The 9,985-nt window shown below is 35.0% G+C and overlaps 1 protein-coding gene across 11 annotated transcripts in view; it reads left to right on the top strand.

Moving 5' to 3' along the window:
• The first annotated feature begins 349 nt into the window (after positions 1-349).
• Positions 350-9,985, top strand: part of LOC126968289 (bromodomain adjacent to zinc finger domain protein 2B-like) — a 140,012-nt gene continuing 130,376 nt past the window's right edge. For all 11 annotated transcript variants that reach the window (XM_050813198.1, XM_050813190.1, XM_050813197.1 and 8 more), the window contains exon 1: positions 350-777. The gene's annotated coding sequence lies outside the window, so the exon portion shown is untranslated. The remainder of the gene's footprint in view (positions 778-9,985) is intronic.

Genomic DNA, 9,985 nt, shown 5'->3' with positions numbered 1-9,985 from the left:
AAGTATTCGTTCTTTTGGAGGAATAAAACTGTGAGTAACATTTTTTATATGTTCCGCTACCAGTAAGTCATTAAGAATTCATAGAATTTTCATAATATATTTTGAGAACAAATAAAATCACATTATATACTTGATAAGTTGCTTTTTATAATCATTTTTAAAAGATTGGTGTTTTAGTCTTTTTATCTCGAGATCGATCCCCTGTTTGTCGACATTCCGCATCGGGATATTATCCTCAGATAAATCCTCGGTCCCGCCGCCCCGTGCACACCGACATCTATCTTTCATTGCACGTACGCGACGCGCGGGGCGGGGGTCGGCCGCGCGGCATACGCGGAGCCATCTTGCTAGCGCTCGTTGAATTGCTCGCGTCTCCGCGACACAAATCGTTCTTAATTTGCACTAATTAACCATTTAAATAATAAAAACAATCGAATAAAGTGATATACTAGTGATAACTGTGACGTGAAAGTGATCACCGAACCTTGTTTGATGCAGTGTTGTTGTTTTATCTGTGCATTTGGTTTGTCTAGGTGAGTAGTCACTAGTCACCAGTCTTTGTGCGCGACAATTATCATTCTGATCGATTCGGTCGGCGCGGGGGTGTGCAGCCGGCCCGTTTTATATCTTTTGTTGTTTTGTAACGCTGCTAAATCAATAATTTTAGTGGCTAGCGGCCATTCTTAATTCAAATCGTTTGAGTATTCACTTCGGCTGTTCGGACATACATTTGCCTTGTGTTAAGTGTACTAAAAAGTGAACCACACCACAGATAAGGTATGTAAACAGATTTTTTCCCTTGATGCTTTGAATTATATTGAGTTTCGAATTCTAATTTCTAAATATAGAGGCACCAGGTGCAAGCTTAAAATGCATTCGTTTTGTGCTTATCATCACTTTTGGGCCAATGTAAGTAATAGTAGATTAGATGTAGTAAGTAATTGTAGATTAGAAAGTAGATATTAATTAAAGAAAGCACAACTAGTGGTGTATGTTCTATTGTAACGCGATCGATTTCCGAGAATGATAGGTTTGTTTGTTATAAGTTATAACATTCTGTTAGCTGTTTTCTACATGCTAAAAGCGGTTTTAAATGCTTTGTTTCATCTCCCGTGTGTTCACGGCGTGACTATGCTACTTATTAAAACTCGATATACTTGTGTGGTAATTATACGTATGTTCTACTATAATTTGTTAGGTACTAGTTGAAATACATAATAATATTATAAATAGCTAAATGTAAGTTAATTTAGCTTTAAGAAGCAGTATTAAGAAATATAATAAGTAATAACTATTATGATAGTTCAGTCTCAGTACTTTATAAAAGAGGAACGTGAGTCAAACTTGCCATTCTGGAAATTCGTACTAATAGTAGGTATGTATCAGATTAGATGCTTAATAATTAATGGTGGAAATGTTGGAAAGTAGCTTTACGATATTTTATATTATGTGTATGTAGGTAATCCTGTATAAAAGGCATTTATTTTCTCAAAACTAATTCATTTACAATTCTTTTTGATGTCATTTCTAATAACTACTAGATACTACTACCGCTTCAGGCGCAAGAAACTCTCCCAGCATTCTTTTTTTGCGCTCTTTTCAATAAAAATATATAATGTAGGTTTATAATTGTAGATTATCTTTGTACCCTTTATAAGAAGCCCTGAAATTTTTATAGAAATTTAATAGGTTTAGTACATTTCTTAATTTGGATATAAAATACTGTCAGTCAAAGAAGTCTGAGCAACTATTTAGGTTCACTATTAAAATGTAAACGAATTTATTACCTACTTGTAGGTACCTATGTCGAAATTTCTTCATCTAACAAAAAGAGGCCATACACTAAATGCATCCATAAACTTTAAAAAAATGTACGTATTGGCTGTATAATTAAACCATTGCCTTTTTAAGAAAACGTGGAATAAACACAATATCTTGGTTCATGACCATAGTTGCCTACGTAATGTAATTAATTACGTAAACATGTGAGTTCATAATATTATCAGTCCGTCTTATAATATTTATTGCAATTAAAATATATTTAATATTACAATGTCGACTAGTAATCTCATTCATTCGCGGTCAGGGTATGTTAAAAATAAATAATGTAAAGCCAGTTTCACACGAACCGTCTATGAGTCTACTATTTTTAAGATGTGTTGCGCTTATAAATAGGTACCTACATAGCCATTCTCGAACACGAATGGTTCGGTACCTTTTTTAAAAGATAAAACACTAAGTCCGTCAACTTGACTCGGGATCAGGCTTGAATGACAGATCTAGGAAGTACGGTCAGTAATAAAAACCTAAAAAAAGCGGTTTAACTCAAGTTGGTCAATAAAAATAAATTTAAACCTCGCACTAAATTTTCGAGCGAGTTATTTTAAGGTAAGGGGTTTACTTTGCATAAACTTACAAAATGTTGGCAGATCCTGATGGAGCTGTTGAAAAAAATTTTTTGGCCGATATCTCGGAAACTGCAAGGCAAAAGTTATGTAAACCATTATTGTAGAAAATAATATTTCGCATATTTTATTTCCTGTAAACTTCTTTGTAAAACTACTGTTTACGATTTTCGAACCGGTTTGTCTATCTCGCCGATAACTCAGATTAAAATATGGGATTAATAAAAAAAACTGCTTCCATCCATTTTTGTCTATTTACTGTCTACAAGTTTTGTTTATAACTTTTTTCTATTGCCCATACTTTTTGAGTTATAGGACGTTTAATGTTGGACTACCGGGCGTAAAATCGAATTTTGTTACGCAATTTCAAGGTACTCATACAAAATAATGTTAGAAACAACAAAAAAAAAAAAAAAAATATCCCGGTTGTTTATGTTCTTAAAAAATTTCCTCACCTGGAAGAGTAACGAACTTTTTTATTTTATTATGATCCGTGCAACAAAAAAGTATTTAGTAATTATTATTAATTATGTAACGTTCAGATGCTAGAATAAAATGTAACAAAACGAATTCAACAGTAAAATAATGAATAAGAATCTACGGGTGTTTAGTGTGATAATTTATTTGCAAACGCTACTAACAAGAGGACGGCCGCGGCGAGGTGGGGAACGCGGAGAGGAAGAATGGTCGCTTCTCGACTCAGGTCCCGAACCGGCATTACTTTTGAATACATTTGCAAAATAAACTTTTTTATATTTGCAATGCGGCCATTTTGCAATTTCTAATCTATGTTTTTAATAATTATTGTTATAGCTACAATAAAAATACACATTTTGTCAGAATTTATGAATTACAAAATACAGCCCATTAGTAGACAGACGGACGGATGCATACCGAAGTTCTATGTATAGTTTGCCCTATAATAGAAAGTAAAGACTTTCTCTTTCTAAAGAAGGACATTACATTATACATAATACAAATTAAATTTCTAAACAAAATTTATCGACGATTTATGACTTCAGATGTCGCTCATTCAAATATAAACAATATGTTATTTATAAAGTGATATCCCTCAGTTCTGGGATTAATAATACATGCAGGACTCGAACACAATCATTTACATTACGTAAATTTAGTTCGTATGCTTAATAAGCAGGGCCCATATGTAGGGTTCGGGTGTCCAAGTACGCGCACACTCCCTACCGACTAAAAACCTCCCCTATAGCCGGTAGCTCAACAGCGACGCCCAGACGGCCAGAATTTGGACTGGGAATATCACATACCATCAGTTGACCAGTCTGTGTGTCCTCTTCCATAGAAAAAATAGCGATCACATTGGTTACACTTTGGGTATGGAACCTTCCAATGTCAATTCTAACGATACGTCAGTCAAAGCGCTGCATATAGGTATTTAAGAGCTACTATCTTTTAATCTATGTTAGCCGAAAGAATTGCACAGACATAGGCCGTCAAAGTTTTTTTTTGTGCGTAAATGCGTTGACACACTGACACACACTACACAAATATATTGCCCCAAACTAGACAGAGCGGGTACTATGGGTGCAAGACAACGATATTTTAATACATATAAACATCCATGACACGGAAATAAGCTTCCTTATTTATCAAATAAATGTTGCTCTAACGGACCTCTAGCTCAGTGAGTAGTGATACTAACCACTGGGCTATGGGTCGTCATTATATTGCTCAATATTTAGGATCGACAAAATTTCATAAAATCACAAAGTAAGGATAGCAATACTGATGTATAAAATTATATGTGCATACCTTAAGGCGAAGAGTAAGCAGAAAACACGCAAACATGGTTTTTTTTAGACAATTTTTGTGGTGAAAGTATAGCATTTCGAGCTATGAACACTACTTAATCCTGTTACACATATCCTCAAGTCTTATTTGTAGGTTGCTAATGCTTGCTGTTGGTTATAGTTAACACTGCCGAGCCTTTTTGAACTACCACTTTTCTTTGAAGTTAAACAAGTTTTTTAGCATGGCGTGACGCATTTTTTTGGTACTTCTCTCAGAAAAGTTAATCTTATAGCTTGTACTTTTTTGTGTAGGTTCATTTATTCAGATTAGTAGTGAATAACGAGGATTGTAAGCATATAAACTGTTTTCCACCAAAGAATTTTGAAAATATTGGCTTTGTTACATAGATGGCGGGCCGGCAGCCGTGAACTCATATCGCTCAAGGTCGCTGGCATTTAGTGTCGCCTTAAGCACAGGGTCGGATTTGGTACCGTTGGTCGAAGCGCCTCGCACCAACCACCGCTGTCATACTCGGTAGGGCCGGACGGTAAAAATAATAACTTTTTGCGATGGACCATGCAACATACAACCGCGTTCGATAGTGATGGTTCGGCCGTACCAAATCCGATGATGTATTTATAGCTTCACTATGGTTAACACGTGGCCGGTTTTGATAGTTATAAAAATACTAGCTTCGACCCCCGACTGTGTCCACATTAAGGCAATAATAAATGACAGTGACCTTGTTCATAGGGACAGTATGGGTGACTAGGCTGCTTGTCGGTTTTAAAGGTTTTAAAAATAATAATAATTTATGACTAAAAAAAATTAAGGCAACCACCCGATGTAAATTACATTTTATTTAACAAAAATTATGTTATTTGGACTAATATTAACTGAACGTTTAGGTTTAAACTAAATATTTCGAGGTCAAATTTGTAATTTTTAGTCACAACATGTAGTTTGAACATATAAAAAAAAAATTTAACAAAAAAACAACCGACTTCAAAAACACTATTCCAAAACAATAGATATAATATGCACGAAAAAGTATAAAAATATTTGCGACTTGCATACAACCTAATTAAATAATCTAATTCTAGTTACGACTAGTATTATTGTTGGAATTGGTGTCCTTCCGCCGCGGCCCGCTCTTGCCTCTTGCCTCCTCACGCCGCGCGTGCGTCTCAAGCACATCTCACCTAAGCATGTAGTTTCAAACCTACCTTGGCTGACACCGACTGCAAAAATTAATATAACATATCCTATCATTGGCGCAATTCTATATCTAAATTAAATTTGTAAACAAAATTTATTAACGATGCGGGACTCGACCGGACGGACCGCGCCTCGGGTTCCATCCGAGAGCTCTAAGCAATTGAGCCACCTGTTCCGGTGACTCTTGGGTCGTAAATCTTGGTATGTCTTTTTCAATTCTCAGGTTGTGGCTCCATCTACAGGATCTACTTTACAGTTGATAACCTGCTCAACCCCAATAATTGCATATTAGCAAATTGACTTTTACGCTGTTCTTGTAATGAAATAAAATCAAAAATTTACCTCATAGAATTATTCACGAATTATTAGAATTAGTCACGAATCGAAATAAAAACTACCCTGCCTCTCACGTTGGATCAAACTACACACACTGTGCAAAATATGATTAAAATCGGTTCAATAGTTTATGAGTTCATCGCGGGCAAACATCGTGAAACGAAATTTTTACACATAAAAAGATAGTGTATAAGTGTTTTTTTATAACAAAAAAGTCACGAGACGTACAAGTCTTTCACTTGATGGTGAATAATATACCCTGCCCATTACAAGACAATATTGCTCAGGTTTTTTGTAAAAACTGAAAATTTGAGCGTCATCGCACTCCCTGGAACGTGAAGGCCCCTCCTGTTCCACTTCCCAAAAAGGGCGCGCTGAGCATTTTATTTTGTGAATACCTACTGACACTGAGTGGTCGTATTCTGTTATGTACAGAACCTCACTGGAATGTGAAGACCCCTCCCATTCCCTTTTGATTCCCTCGCGGTCGTCCTGTTGCGACAGTACAGTTTGTAGTTTTATTGCCATTAGGTCATGTCGTGATATTTTCGTGCTACTACTGCTCTGATTTTCAAGTTTTCATTGTTACGTTTTGGCTTTTGTTGTTAATAGTTCTGTATTTTCTGTTGTTTCGTAGTAGTTATGTGAGAAAATTAAATAGTTTTTGTACCTAACCCAGAACCTTTAATTGATTTTTCATCCCTTTAATAATAATAATAATCAGCATCAGAACACAACATATTTACATCTATTTATAACCATGAAAAAATGAATCGTAGTTTATTAAAAATAATATCCAAGTGATGCTTGTTTTGCACACCGTACACACACATTGTGACGTCATCGACGTCAGCCACAGAGATAATGTAACCGGGTAGTATCTTAGTCCCATGATAGTTTGTGGTGCCCATTGATGCGCGTTTCCGGTCGGCCATAGACATCGTTTTCTGTTATATCACCGTTATTAGGTCGCTTACAATTTAAACGTTGGTACTATAATGCTGTCGCACGACTATCGTACCGCGCAAAGACGGTAGTAACGAAAGTTCCTTGAATACCTCACTGTGGAGGAACAAACATTATGAAATAGCCTTAGATATAGACTATGCAATCTATGAAACTATGACTGTTCACCTGTATTTTGAGCATTGAACGCACACTACCACAAAGTGACATACAACTCGCGATTGTAAGACGTAGCTTGTCACGCACACTAAAGTAATAAATCCTGCCTGTCTTCATCGGTTATCTAGCCGCAAGAGACTATCTGGACATATAAATTATCTAAGGAAAGAGCATAAATCAAATCAAATCAAAATCAGTTTATTCACGTAGGTCACGGAAATGACACTTATGAATGTCAAAAAAAAATCTTATTAAATCTACCGCTACTTCGTACAGGGTTGAGTTAATGAGAAGAAGTAGCAAGAAACTCTTTGCCACTCTTTTATATCAAGATTTACATTTAAGTATATCGATTTACAAATCATTTCAAATTACAATATAATATGTTAAATGTAAAATGATGCAACAAACACACTCAAACGTTAAATAGCCAATGTCTGACACGAGTAAGTCAAAAAAGTAAATGTAAATGAATACAAAAGTTATTGAGTACAGTAGCTGCATCATCCACACACACCATAAATAAATAAGATATAAGAGAGTCATCATAAGAGGTCAAAATCCAGATGATGAGGATCTAGGTTTGTGGCGTGTCGTGCGAATGTTGAATTCGGCGGCAGGCATCAGGTGAAACAGTTCTTGTGTTCAGTGTTTTGATAAATGCGATAGAACAGAAAGCAAGCGTCTTCACTAAGCATTGCCTAGTCGTGTACAGGCATGGCCTAGCAAAATACATATTAAAAGCGTCAACTGTCAAAGTTTGTACTTACAGCCTAAACACATGGTCGGATTTTTGTTAAATGTGTATGTACATTTATTGAAGTAGGCGTTACTTTGCGGAAATCCATAATTATAAGAATGATTTGAGTTTTTGAAAAAATTAAATTAACACTAAAGTGTTAATTTAATTTTTTAATTAATAAAAAAAAACTTTAGTTTTAATTGTTAATCGTGCCAGATTATGGCGAGACAACACGTCCTGAGGATGCCTCGTGTAGATGCGAAACACGTGTCGAATTGTTTAAAGACAAATATTGGCGGAATTAACACTAAAGAAAACTCAAATCATTTATATAAATGTGTATGTGTAATGAAAATACTTTAATAATTTGTCAAGAAATTAAGGAAAACTCACAATTAGGTGGATATAATATCCAAACAACGGAATAAAGTGTAAACACCCAACATTGTTACGCAACTTAATAACACAATTATTATTCATATTATATGTACTTATAATCGTGCTGAATGTTTACGACCTTTGCCTGCCGATAAAATATATTAATTGTAGGTTAGTGTGCGTCGGTCTTGTAGAGTTCCGAAACCATTTATTGGCCTCGAGGCACTGGCGTAATAATACTTAGCATCTTATACTAATATGATTTTATATATACCCTCATCTCTTGTATCTTTAATTTAAAAAAGTGGTAGTTGTACAGACTGGCGATAATAATAGTGAAAACAGAAATTTTATACTTCAAATTTGGAATTTCATAATGATTTTACGAGAATAAGATATACACAGCACTAATGTTGCACAATACGTCAGCTGTATAGCTACAGATATACTGCTATAAGCATTTCGGTGACGCAAACTCACGTGATTTCACCCATCCAAAAAGTGTCTAACTATATATATTTATATTAATTTTTTTACTATTTATATATCGCGTGCGCTAGTCATGAGCATGTCGGTGACGCGAACCCATAAGATATTCCCCTAAAAAAGGTTGGCTAAATTACATATCTACATGTATATTTTTATATATTGTTACAGTGTTCTGTCATTTTTGTTTAATAAAAGTACTTAAAACTGTATAATATTATTATGTTAACGTCTAACATAGTCATATATGCACATACGCACACGCACACGCAAACTTTCACAAACACACACACATTGGAATTCCAGTTTCACTAGTATTTTTTTTTATTGATTTGTAAAGCTAAGGTTTTTGGTATTGTTAAAACTGATGGATGTGGAAGAGCGTGTGCTTCTGGCACAGTTGTCCCATACTTAATAGAAGGTCACATCCATTATTATACCCTTTTTGCTAGTGAAAAAATTTTTTTATTTTTTTTAAATTTTCGTGGGCGATCTAAAACAAAATCATAAAGAGCGAGTCGAGATTGTGTGCTTTCTAACAAAGAACTGTCACTCACATATGACTCAATTGACATAACAAGTACTTATATATATGTCGCAGGTATATTGTCAAAGCCGTGATATTACAATTTCACTTGTGATTTTATACTTTAACGGTAGATTGCCAATCGATTATCAATTTCTTACAATTTAACGGCCTGGTTGTGACATTGTAAAGTCTCACATATAATTCAAAATCACAAAACATATAACCTCTAATATCATCAAACAGCGGAACCCTAAAGTGTATATATTCACCAGTAACGTATAAATTTATCACAGCGGTTAAACACTGTACACGAAATTGCATTCACGGCCACGCCTAGTGAATGGCTGCCTGTAAAGCCCTGTCCAGACGGGTAGGTAACGCGAGCGATTTTGCCGTAGAGATTCACAGACATCATTACGAAACTTTCAGTCTTACCTCATCTCTTTATGTCACCTCGTCTTTCGAAACTCTGTAATCCGGATAAGTTCCTTCTGCTAATTTTATTTCTATTAAAAAAGTTATTCATAGGTAAGTAGTAAGCAAACACGCAGTCCGTAAATTAGAAAGAAAACTTAAAATAGAGAATCATAATATTTTAATACCTTTTTCAAGCATCATAAATGTTATTAGAATGAGCATTTTTATATCTGCTTATTAAACAAATAGCCATTTGCTCATAGTCATGAAAAAAACCACATAACGCAAGGTTTTTCCGATAGAGCCGCTACGCAATAAGACTTTCTCATGTAAATTGGAGCAATACGCAAGACTTATTTACCTAAATAATTTATACGTCTAGATATCTATCTAGAGAGAGGCTCTATCTAAAAGAGGCTCTCCTCTTACTGCTAGACAGCCCATGAAAACAGGCCAGGTTTATTACTTTAGAGTGCGTGACAAGCTTCGTTATGCGTGCATTGCTCAAAATAGGGGTTAACTATCAACTTCAGTCTATGTAGGCGTATAAATGATCTAAAGTTTAAAAATCACTTTATTTAG

This window comes from Leptidea sinapis, chromosome 15, assembly GCF_905404315.1.
Source record: "Leptidea sinapis chromosome 15, ilLepSina1.1, whole genome shotgun sequence".
Lineage (NCBI taxonomy): Eukaryota > Metazoa > Arthropoda > Insecta > Lepidoptera > Pieridae > Leptidea > Leptidea sinapis.
The sequence above is the reverse complement of the archived record's forward strand: the minus strand, read 5'-3'. Positions and strand labels throughout refer to the sequence as shown.